This window comes from Pinus tabuliformis, chromosome J (assembly GCF_031772625.1).
Source record: "Pinus tabuliformis cultivar Carrire ecotype Pingquan chromosome J, CPIR1, whole genome shotgun sequence".
Lineage (NCBI taxonomy): Eukaryota > Viridiplantae > Streptophyta > Pinopsida > Pinales > Pinaceae > Pinus > Pinus tabuliformis.
The window spans coordinates 864,970,099-864,982,035 of NC_142295.1; the positions used below are offsets into that span (position 1 = coordinate 864,970,099).

General features: G+C 38.5%; 1 pseudogene; it reads left to right on the top strand.

The window, feature by feature from the left end:
* Positions 1–11,210, top strand: part of LOC149229419 (peroxisomal adenine nucleotide carrier 1-like) — a 97,290-nt pseudogene extending 86,080 nt beyond the window's left edge.
* The last annotated feature ends 727 nt before the right edge of the window (positions 11,211–11,937 follow it).

The following is an 11,937-nucleotide window of genomic DNA, read 5'->3' on the forward strand; positions in this document are numbered from 1 at the left end:
CAAAGGGGGAGAGTGACTTGGTATGGTTGTTGCCATCAAGTCCAAAGGGGGGGGGATTGTTGGCATTATGATGCATGTGTTCTACTTGATGGAAACCCACTTGTAGCAGAACAAATCACTTATATATAACTAGATGAATCTACAACAGAGATATCGGATGTGATAGAATACATGGGATGCAGGGCAACTCAAAGGAATCAGTTCAGATGTAATGTACAATGAGAACTCATTAAGATGACAGTTCTCAGTATAGCAAGATAACATTGCCATCAAGTCGAAAGGGGGAGATTGTTGGCATTATGATACAGGTGTTGTCATTGATGGAAACTTAATAAGATGACAGATCACAGTATAGTCTCACAGAATGAAGAAAAAGAGATATACGCAGGTTCCCCTTGATAAAGCCGCATATACACACAGGTTAGCCGACCAAAAGGCCCGTATACGTATACATGCACTTTCATGCACATAAAAACACGTACAGTTTGGAAAACTTGGTTTTGGTCCATGGTATTTGGTCGATGGTATTTTGGTATTGGTCCATGGTATTTGGTCCAAAGTATTGACCCCAGGTATTGGGTCCAAGGTATTGATTCTATATGGTTTTGGACCATCGTATTGAATAAGGCCTAAGACTATAAAAGGAGGAGAAGATCATTGGGCAAAGGCACTCAGAAAGTCTTGAATATCTGATCAAGTATGAGATCCAGTATGCAGGTTATGGTTTCATGATGCTTTGCTTGGTTTGAGCCAAGGAGGAATCTCAACGGTTGATGGAGAAAAAGATCTGAGGATAGATCGAGATCTAATGGCTTGGAATGAATCATCTCTATACGGTTTGATCATGCTTATTCTAGATCTATATACTAATGCATGTAATGTTCTGTAAATATTATGATCTGGGTATAACTCAAGTTTGGAATAGCTGCAAATCATGAATGAATATTTACAGATGTATATGCTGGTTGAATTTGATAAAAGCACGTACATACGCAGGTTAGATACATATAAATAGCGTATACCATATAAACTATTATGTTTGAAGTTATAGGTGGTTCTGGTTGTTGATGCAAAGTTTGAGTTCTGGTGACTGTTTACTGGTGTCAGTATTCTACATATTCATATTGGTTGATTGTGTTTAGCTTTGGTGTTGATGGATGAGATCTAACAATGGATTAGGATCATAATGACTTATATTTATATGATCTGATGAACTAGATCTAGTTGCTAACACATGTATTATCCTTGTGTATGTAATGATCTGGGTATGTCTGAACTCAGGAAGTGCAGCAAAGTTATAAGTAAGTATTTGATAACATATACGTTGGTTTGCTTTGGTGAAGTTATGTATACACACTGGTTTGGTTCTTCCAAGTAGTGTATGCACCCTTATGCATGATTTCTGATGATACAATTGGGTCTAAATATTGTTGCAGAGTTCTGTGTTCTACTCTATTTTCTGGTGACTACATTTTGTTGATAGGGTTTCAGTGATTTAGAAATGAATGATGCAAGTGTATTTGATGGTTGTATTACAGTGATGATTGATTTGTGATATTGATGGGTCTAGTATGAAAATTTGATGAAACATGGCCTTCATATGATGGTGTTGTGCTTCAGGAGTATCTAGTATGAAAGTTTATGAAACGTGGTCCCCGGAGGAAGAGAGAAGATCGTAGTCTTCTGTAGGCCGGCGCCTACATACTGGTAAACATATTGGCCAGTACAAGAGCCAGGGGGTTGTAGCTCCCTTCTAGTAGTAGCTGGAAAATGAGTGAAGGTTGGAGCCTTCAGTAGGCCAGCGCCTACGTGCTAGTAAATAGATCGGCTAGTACAAGAGCTAAGGGGGTTATAGCTCCCTTCCAGGAGAAGCTGGAGAATGAGAGGAGGTTGTAGTATTCTGCAAGTAGAAGCCAGTGTACTGGTATAAGACTGCTCCAGTACAGAAATATTGTAAAAAGAAGTTTCTTATTAAAAGAAGATAGAGACAAATTACAGCAGGTGGTTTTCACCCACATTGGGTTTCCACCTTACATCATGGTGTTCATGTGTGCTTCTTGTGTGTGATAATCTATTCTATTTTACTGCACCTGTTTACTGTTCATATGATTAATAAAGTTCTGATGCACTAATTAAATATCAACATTTAATGGATTAACTAAATCATAAGTTTACTAGATATACGCTAGTTGCATCAGACACAGTTACATGTACACGTGAGTTCCCTTAACTGAAGTAGTGTATATGAATCTGAGTATGGAAATGAAAAATTTATTGATTTTATAATACTGATTCACCCCCCCCTGTCACACGGAATGAGTCGATCTTGCAGACAAGATAGACCTTCCTAGAATCTAAAGAAGACCTAATGACAAGCAAACCAATCACAAACTATCTTTCTCTAAATATGTATTTATAAACAAAGGCAAACAAGTGTTTTAGGCCTACCTTGGGTCCAATGTATGTTTGTGAAAGCCTCGCTCCTTCGATCCAAATGAGCTCCCTTGTCGCGAATCTGCAAACACAAACAATCAAACAAATTAAATAGCACCTGAAAAGCTAATATCATAAAACATATTTAACATGAAAGTCAAGGAATTCATGAAACAAATGACATGAGACAATTTGTTGAGAAAAATGAATCTAATTGTATTAATTCAAATCAAAGAAGAACTTTACAACCTGTGCCTTGACGCTGTACAAGCTCCTCCCAAGGTCCAACAAGAAGTCTCCTCTACTTTGACAAGTTTCACTCTCTTCCCAATGAAGCCAAAAAGGTATGTGATCTCTCCTCTCAAGCTCAACTAGGAAGACTTAATTTCACCAGCATTTACCCTCAAAAATGTTTAGCTTCCAACCTCCCTAGCAACCAACCCAATGCCTGAATTTATAGTGCAATGGAGGGAAGTTACTAGGTCCTCCTTCAAAGGGATAGCTCCTCTCATCAAGGGATTAGCTCCTTCTCTTTTGGGATGCATGAACCACCTAAGAGAGGCCAATCCACGTCAAAATTCCTTCTAGAATCATCTATAATTAACCCAAAGTGAGTTTTTTAGAATAAACTTGCGCCTTTTTGACTTTCACAGGGGTCCGCACCCACACCTTTAGGGATAGAGCGGGCAAGTCCGCAGTTTTTGTAAACAAAAGGTGCGGGACCGCAGGCAATAGTGAGAGAAAGTGCGGAACCAGAGCTTTGTTGATTTTCAATGTCTTTCTCTCATTTTCAAAGCTTGACTTGAAGAGTTGGGGTCTGAGACTTGCTTAGGAGGATAGTACAAGTGATGATAAACCCATACTAACTGCAAATAATCATGGTGACGATATTTTTGTGTAACAGATTTCCCCCTAAAGTGCGAAGTCTGTAGTAGATGAGGATTTCATTTATCATTTAAGAAGAGTGAAGTACTTTATCATTTTGAGGATTATCTTGCGGAGAGCCCAGTCGGAACCTGTAAAAACATTCAATGCAAGATATATATATGAGATCATATCATTGCTGAGGTAGGAATTCCCATACTCAGATCAAAACTGACTTAGAAAACTAACTACTGCTCTGATACAAGAATGACCTTGTAAGACATCACAAGTATAGACTCATTTGGACACAGTATGGATGCAGCCATCTGTTTATGAATAGTCCATTATATAATGAATACAAAATTCCTCATAGCTTAGATTGTGGAAACTAGATCCAGGGTCTTCATTTCTACTTCCTGAAACAGTACGATTCTATCCAGTCGAATGATTGTGTTGAAGTCGAACATGGTAGAAACCAATTGATTACCAGTCAATGATGTAAACTGTTAACAAGTGTGAGAGAAACCACCAGTGATGTCAATGGCTCTCAAAGTACCCAATACAATCCATGAGATGTGAATAAATGTGTTGATGTCAAACATGTCACAGAATCATTTGATCGAAGGTCAATGATGCAACCTGTCATCAAAGGCGAGAAACCTGCCACTGAGGCATGCAGATCCCAAGGTACTGACGATTTCTAGATCATCTTTCTAAATGATGAGCTGAAGTCGATAGAAAGCGATCCGTCACAGGCAAGCCCACAACACGAAATCATAGATCAAGTTGAAGAAATTTAGTTGCAAGGACTGACTCAGGGATGGTCAAGATGGATGATAGATATTTTGCAAATGAATGGCTTATTGGCAGTGACCTCTTGAACACATAACAACACAACAAATGGCTTGGTGACAATTGACCCAAAGTTAATACCCAGAAACCAGCTGAAGACTTTCAATGTGGTTTGATCAACTGTTAGGCAAAGGATTTCCCAACCCAGGTGAATAAAAGTGTCGTGTTCGAGAGTGGTTACAAAGTATGACAAACAGGCTCATTTTTCTCTCTTTTCCCCCACCATTTCTGGCAAGTACCTCTTTATTTTTGACAAGCTTGAGGAGGATAACACTTGCTTGATTATAAGCTCATCCTTCAGATGAGTCTGACTTAGTTTAAATTTGAACCCTAAGAAGGAGTGGTTCGTTCCTATTTGTAATTGAACAGGCCCTTTACTGTGAAATTTTAATGAGTCCAGTATAGGAGAACCTCGGCGTTTTTCAATTTTAGAGAGTCTGAAAAAACTTAAGAAGACTCCAGGGTTGACCTTTTTCGTAAATTTGTGTCTCCCAAGCCTGAAAAAGTATAAAATAATACTTGAGAGAACTGCTTGATCTTTATGACCAAGGAGTACTTTTCATAATTAGTGCCCCTAATCCAAAAAAGTAAAAAAGCGATCAACGACACGTCGTTTTATATCCAATATCGAATTTGAAACGACAAAAATCCGACAATCTTTTCATGTTTTTACGGTCAGAAAAGAGCTGTAAGAGGACCGTCTTTTTAGTTCCGTTTTAACGAGTTTAAAAAGAGAAACTCGGCAATATTTTCATGTTTCAGGAGTCAGAAAAGAGCTTAAAGGTGACTCTAAATGTTTTTTGCGTCGAAAATGATAGATTTCATCTGAATAATCCGTTATCCTGAACAAAAATGCAAACATTACTCATACCTGTTTGAAATGGATAAAAATGTTGCAAAAATACCTTTCCAAACCGAAACATAAACAAATTTGCAATTTATTTACTCAAAAAACTTATAAAAAGGGGTTTCATCAATTCATTTTTACTGTTTGAGTTTTGGGTGAGAAAATAGTACTTTTGTTCAAAAAACTTCCCATGAATATTGCGGAAAATCCAACTGTCGGAATCGAACGCCGTCTTCTCCAGGTAATCCACATCATCCCACTCTTCCTTTTTAACCATTTCATTTTTTGTTTTAAGCTTTTATTTCATTTTTTGGAGGGTTTTTGGGCTTAAAACCCGCGCGCGGGGGCCCACAGGCGTAACACTGGCAGCCCGCGGACTCCGACTTTTTCTCAATGGGGAAAAATTCAAGGGTCCGCACCTTCCATGTAGGCAAGGTGCGGACCCACGCATTGTCTCTAATACAGAGGGTGCGGTCCCCGCAGCAAGGGTTTTTAACCCAAAAAATCTCAAATTTGACCCAAACAAATTAATTGCTAGCACTCTAATTTGTCTTTTTATTGGATGCAGAGAGTGCATCATGCTAGATTGGCGTGAACGAGAGCATGAGGATGTGGATCTAGCCACGTTGAATCACCAACCTTCGATCGATGCATTGAAGGCCTGCGGCTTGTACAAATTCTGGGCCATACCTGGCATGAGGGCCCAGGTGGATTTCTTACAGTGGCTGGTTGACAGATGGAGCATATAGGACCAGTGCTTCTTCATTGGTGGCCACCAGCTCGAAATCGAGCTGGCAGACATATATTTCTTGACCGGTCTGCCTAAGAGAGGCGAAGACTTAACTCTATTCGGGACTAGGCCAGGTGGCGAGTCTGTCGATAGCCTCCGGCTAGAGTTCTGCAACAGCCAAGCTAGAGACAAAGGGACAGACATAAAAACCATATCCCTTCCTAAACTCATGGTGATTGCGTTTATTGTCACTAGACTTTGCAGGAGTGTTGTGTTAAATATTGCCACTGGATCCCAGATGCGGATGGCAGTTGACTACTTTCGAGGCACCATCTTCAACTGGTGCGATGCTGTGTTGGACAATGTAAAAGGCCAACTGACCAGAGCCAAGAACGGACAACTAAAGACCTTTGGTTATGGGGCTTTGGTTGTGAGTTTTGGTCTAGAGAGGGTTCCCATGTTGATCCCATAGCACCTTACTGTTGGAGCTGGGCTTCCTCAAGAGCCCAAACTGATGCGATGGGTCGCAGTTATGGCCCGTCATCCGGACGAGGGGACAGAGGTTGTTCGATTCAAACCTAAGTATTTCCAATGGTTGGAAAACCAGGTTTTTTCTATTCAGGACTTCCCTTACGCTGGGGTAGATTTTCGTGGTGACCTAGACATGGCTCTTCCACCAGGAGAGAAATGGGATGACTCAGGTAAAATCATTTTCAACATTTTTCTAATTAAATTTTTTATTATTTTTCTATCGTCCCAAAACTGATAGTAAAAGTTTCAAATGCAAATGTGGGTCCACAGCGACCAGCCGCTCTCTAGCCTTACGAGAGGAAACAACCAGTTGCAGCCGCGCCAGCCCCACGCGACGAATCAGTAGAGGTTTTGGCTGAGTTGGAGAGTCATCTAGAGCGCTTGACAGGAGATATTACGGAGACCACCATATATGACATTCCTTATCGACTTCAGCGCTATGTGATTGGGGTCCCAGGACCTTTTAGGAGGTTCCTTTGCAAGGTGGCCCGTGCAGTGGTTTCTTATCGAGATCATCACCAGTGATAGGATGATCGCCTATTGTAGGCACATATGACATTTTTGCTCTTTGTACTTATCATTTTTGCCGATCATAAGGTGTTTTCAACCTATGATCGAGGACGATGTATTTTTTGACACACTCCTATATATATATATATATATATATATATATATATATATATATATATATATATATATATATATATATATATATATATATATATATATATATATATATATATATATATATCACTATTACCGGCTTATCTTGTAAATCATGCTATGGAATGGTTTTAAATTTACATGTATGATTATTGCAAATGTCTACTTAACATTCGAGAAGCAATTGCATCTGCTAATGTATTTAAAGATCTTGGAATATGCTTATACTCAATATAATCAAATTCACGTTCCAAGAGACGCACTCTCAAAAATAATTTTAATAACATTGGATTTCTAATGGCATACACCCTATTAAGCTATAATACAACGAGTTCAGAATCTAACCTCACTATCAAACTCTGAATCCCAAAAGAAATAGATTCAGATAATAACTCAATCACTGCACTATACTCGGCAATGTTGTTCGTTGTTTGACCGAGGCTTACCCGATGCATAGATACCAACTCGTCAGAGGGCGAATAGATAACCCAAGCTGCGGAAGAAATGTTCCATGTATTACGACAGGCACCATCAGCGAAACCAATGTACATTTGGAGAGGCATCGACATCTGCAATATTAAGAGTAAAACCAAGATAAGCAGGAATAATGACGAAAAAACACTCTCTAAGCTAAGCACACTGTTTAAACTAAACACACCAGCTAGAAAGAAAAAACTATCCTAACTAAAAATCTCCATACCCATCCTTTAAGCATAATATCTCTTCAAGTAAAGACCATTTCTGGGTTTACCTAAAGAGTCCCCGTCAAAGTCTACCAATTCATAGGCCCTTTTGCTAGCTTTCACTTGACAACATAGGGACCATGCCACATAGGAACGAATTTTCGACCGCCTAATTTATCATTAGCTTGATCGTAAACTAAGACTAGATCTCCTTCCGAAAAATTTCGAGGGGTCACATTTCGATCATACTGAGCTTTCATACGTTTTGCGTGAGTCTTGATCGCCAATGCAGCATCACATCGATTCTCATCTAGTTGAGCCAAGTATAACAAACGTTTTTCCTCTTCGGAAGTGGCTGGAAGTAACTCGATGGCCATTTTCAATGACGGGATTTCGCATTCAATGGGTAACACAGCTTCTACACCATAAACTAGTTGGAAAGGAGTGAACCCTGTTGATGTTTTTGCTGAGGTTCGATACGCCCAAAGCGCTGAAAATAGCATGTTATGCCAATTCGACCGATGAATCCCAATGATTCGTCAGATCATGATGACTAAGACTTTGTTGATGGATTCAACCAGACCATTAGCTTGTGGATAATAAGGAGTTTAACTATCGTGATGCAAACCAAGCTGGCCTGTAAGTTCGGTCATCATAACGTTTCGAAAATGATGCCCATGATCAGTGATAATCGCTTGTGGGACACCAAACCTAGCAATTATATGATTGAACACAAAAATTGCAGCTGTCTTGCCGTCTGCCTCAAATGTACGCATTGCCTCGGCCCACTTGGTAAAATAATCTACCGCAAGGATGATATACACATCTCAACTCAAAATCACTAAAAAGGCACTTAAGATGATTAAACAATCTTTTCCCTTCAATGAACTTCTAGCTAGGAAAGAGTTTGAGAATGCAAATACTTTGTAAACACAAATCTTTCTTAACAAACAAATTAAAAGAAGAGCTTTTGTCCTTTCCAATGCACTCAAAACGAGACTACTAGTTATTTTCACAAAAAATTCCCTTCTTTTTCAAAGCACTCAACCACTACAAAAACAAACTTTTTCCAAAAGAGATTTTTTTTATTTTTTATAAAACACTCAAAACTATGGAAATGACTAACTTTAAGATCTATAAATTATAAAAACCTATTTGAAGTCAAAGCTTACAAGATGTTTTTTTTTTAAGGATGTTTTACTTAGCTAGATGTAAACTAAGGACCAATTTATGCAGAATCACAAATTAGTCAAAAACAACCAATTTTGTTTTCTTTTTAAAAATGAAAATACAAACTTTTAAACACAAGCTTTTCGAAGTTTTGTAAAGAGAAAACACAAAGAGGATTCCTCAACAAGGGTAGATTTCATAAATGGTCAGACTCATAAGAAGGCTCGTAGAAACCAAGGTGATCTGAGGTCCCTACAACTTCTAAGCTCAGAGCTACTACAAGACCAAAATGAAAAACAAACCCAACAAGCAAAACTTCTAGGAATTTCACCTAAAACCCTAACACCAATGAAATCAATCTAAGGAAAGCTTCTGACAGGTTATATGCAGGTCTGGGCAGTGGATAATAACTTCTAAACAAAAACTAAGCTGACTAACAGAGGAAATCTTAGTTTTTTCAAAATTTTGAGAGGGTCCGCAGGTCCACAGTTAACATAGGTGCGGTACCGCTCTGTGCAAAAAGCAAAAGTGCGGATAAGTACGCACTGTGTCAAAAGGCTAGGGTGCGGTCCTCTCCCAAAGTTATGAAAAACAAAAAATAACCCTGGATCTACTAATTCTACCCAATTCCACACACAAGAAGCCAAAAACAGAAACAAAAACACAGTTTCTCAGGTCAAAGTAAAAACAAGGAAAAAATCAAGTCCCCAGTGGAGTCGCCATTTTGTCACACGGAATGAGTCGATCTTGCAGACAAGATAGACCTTCCTAGAATCTAAAGAAGACCTAATGACAAGAAAACCAATCACAAACTATCTTTCTCTAAATATGTATTTATAAAGAAAGACAAACAAGTGTTTTAGGCCTACTTGGGTCCAACGCAAGTTTGTGGAATCCTCGCTCCTTCGATCCAAATGAGCTCCCTTGTCACGAATCTGCAAACACAAACAAGCAAACAAATTAAATAACACCTGAAAAGCCAATATCATAAAACATATTTAACATGAAAGTCAAGGAATTCATGAAACAAATGACATGAGACAATTTGTTGAGAAAAATGAATCTGATTGTATTAATTCAAATCAAAGAAGAACTTTACAACCTGTGCCTTGATGTCGTACAAGCTCCTCCCAGGGTCCAGCAAGAAGTCTCCTCTACTTTGACAAGTTTCACTCTCTTCCCAATGAAGCCAAAAAGGTATGTGATCTCTCCTCTCAAGCTCAACTATGAAGACTTAATTTCACCAGCATTTACCCTCAAAAATGTTCAGCTTCCAACCTCCCTAGCAATCAGCCCAATGCTTGAATTTATAGTGCAATGGAGGGAAGTTACTAGGTCCTCCTTCAAAGGGATAAAGCCCTCCTTCAAAGGGATAGCTCCTCTCATCAAGGGATTAGCTCCTTCTCTTTTGGGATGCATGAACCACCTAAGAGCGGCCAATCCACGTCAAAATTCCTTCTAGAATCATCTATAATTAACCCAAAGTGAGTTTTTTAGAATAAACTTGCGCCTTTTTGACTTTCACAGGGGTTCGCACCCACACCTTTAGGGACAGAGAGGGCAGGTCCGTAGTTTTTGTAAACAGAAGGTGCAGGACCACAGGCAATAGTGAGAGAAAGTGTGGAACCAGAGCTTTGTTGATTTTCAATGTCTTTCTCTCATTTTCAAAGCTTGACATGAAGAGCTGAGGTCTGAGACTTGCTTAGGAGGACAATACAAGTGATGATAAACCCATACTGGCTGCAAATAATCATGGTGACGATATTTTTGTGTCACACCCCCTCTCAGTATTATTTCCAACATGGGGATTATAGATAAATCTTAAAGGTTTCCTTTAGGATTCCAAGTAATATTACCGCATAAAAGAAAAATTGACACTAAAACTGATTAGCTACTAATTACTGCAATAAAATAATCCCAATCTGCCAAGGAAGCATACAAGTCTATTTGTATGAGTCAGACCTACCAAATAAAAGAAGAATACATGACATCTTTTATGTGCCCTATTTAAAAAGCTATACCCAATGCCTAGCTCAGATTGGGTTGCCAGTTCTCAACGAGGAAGGGGAAAAGGTATTACAACCCTAAAGAATTTTGCACACCTAAGCCAAATCACTAAGATTTGGATAGAAAATCGAATACTTAGCCTATGGAGGTGGTGCCCTTTTGCTGGAAGGACAATGCTTCGAGGTTGCAATCCCTCTTTCAGGCCGAGGGTTGCGAGATGAAGCTCATGATGGATGGTGACAATTCGTATGTTACGGATAACACCAATTACATCATGGATTCATATTTCAAGACTCCGATCAATGACTCAAAGGCCGCGTCCAAATCCATGTTGGCTTTTGAGGGCGTGGTCAAGCACGGGCTCTTCTTTGACATGGCCATGGCTATAATCATTGTTGGGGTAGAAGGTGTTAGGGTCAATACCAAGTGAGAAATTTTTGGGTTGTCATGATGACTCTCAATGTCCAAGTAGTTTTCTTTAATCAGTCAGAAATAAATGCAATATAAATATTGCATGCATTTTATCCAGTTAGCAGGTAATGTCTTTGATTAAATTCAAATCATGTTTGATTAAATTCAAATCATTTAGGAAGGATACCAATCGTTTCCCTGTGACAATATTTTACATTGAACGAGGTATATAATTTCTCTGAAAAGCCTGCAAATGTTGAAGAAGTTGTTTGATATTAGCAAATGACAAATTTTTCTATCCAGTTATTATTCAATTACAAAGGCTGAGTTGTCTGACGCTTCTTTGTGATGGTTTTTCCCTCTAAAGGCAACATTTTCCCTCCTCTACTATAGGATGTTACGTGTTTTTTTATCTAGTTGCAATGCATATCTAAAACGTTTTGTCAACAAAATCATATTTCTTGTTCTACTATCTCCTGTTTAAATTTTTATAAATTAAACTTATTCCATTTCAGTAGAAAGATTTGGTATTGGATGTATCAAATATATTTAAATTGATTATCATTTTACACTAGTCAAAAATATTGTTGGTCAAACCAAACTCTTGCACTTAAATTTGATGCTTCATTTCATAGTATTAGAAAAATATTTCGTGAATTTGTTTATCATTTTACACTGGTCAAAGATATTGGTGCTCTAACCAAACCATTGTTCTAAAATTTGATGCTTCATGTCATACATTTAGA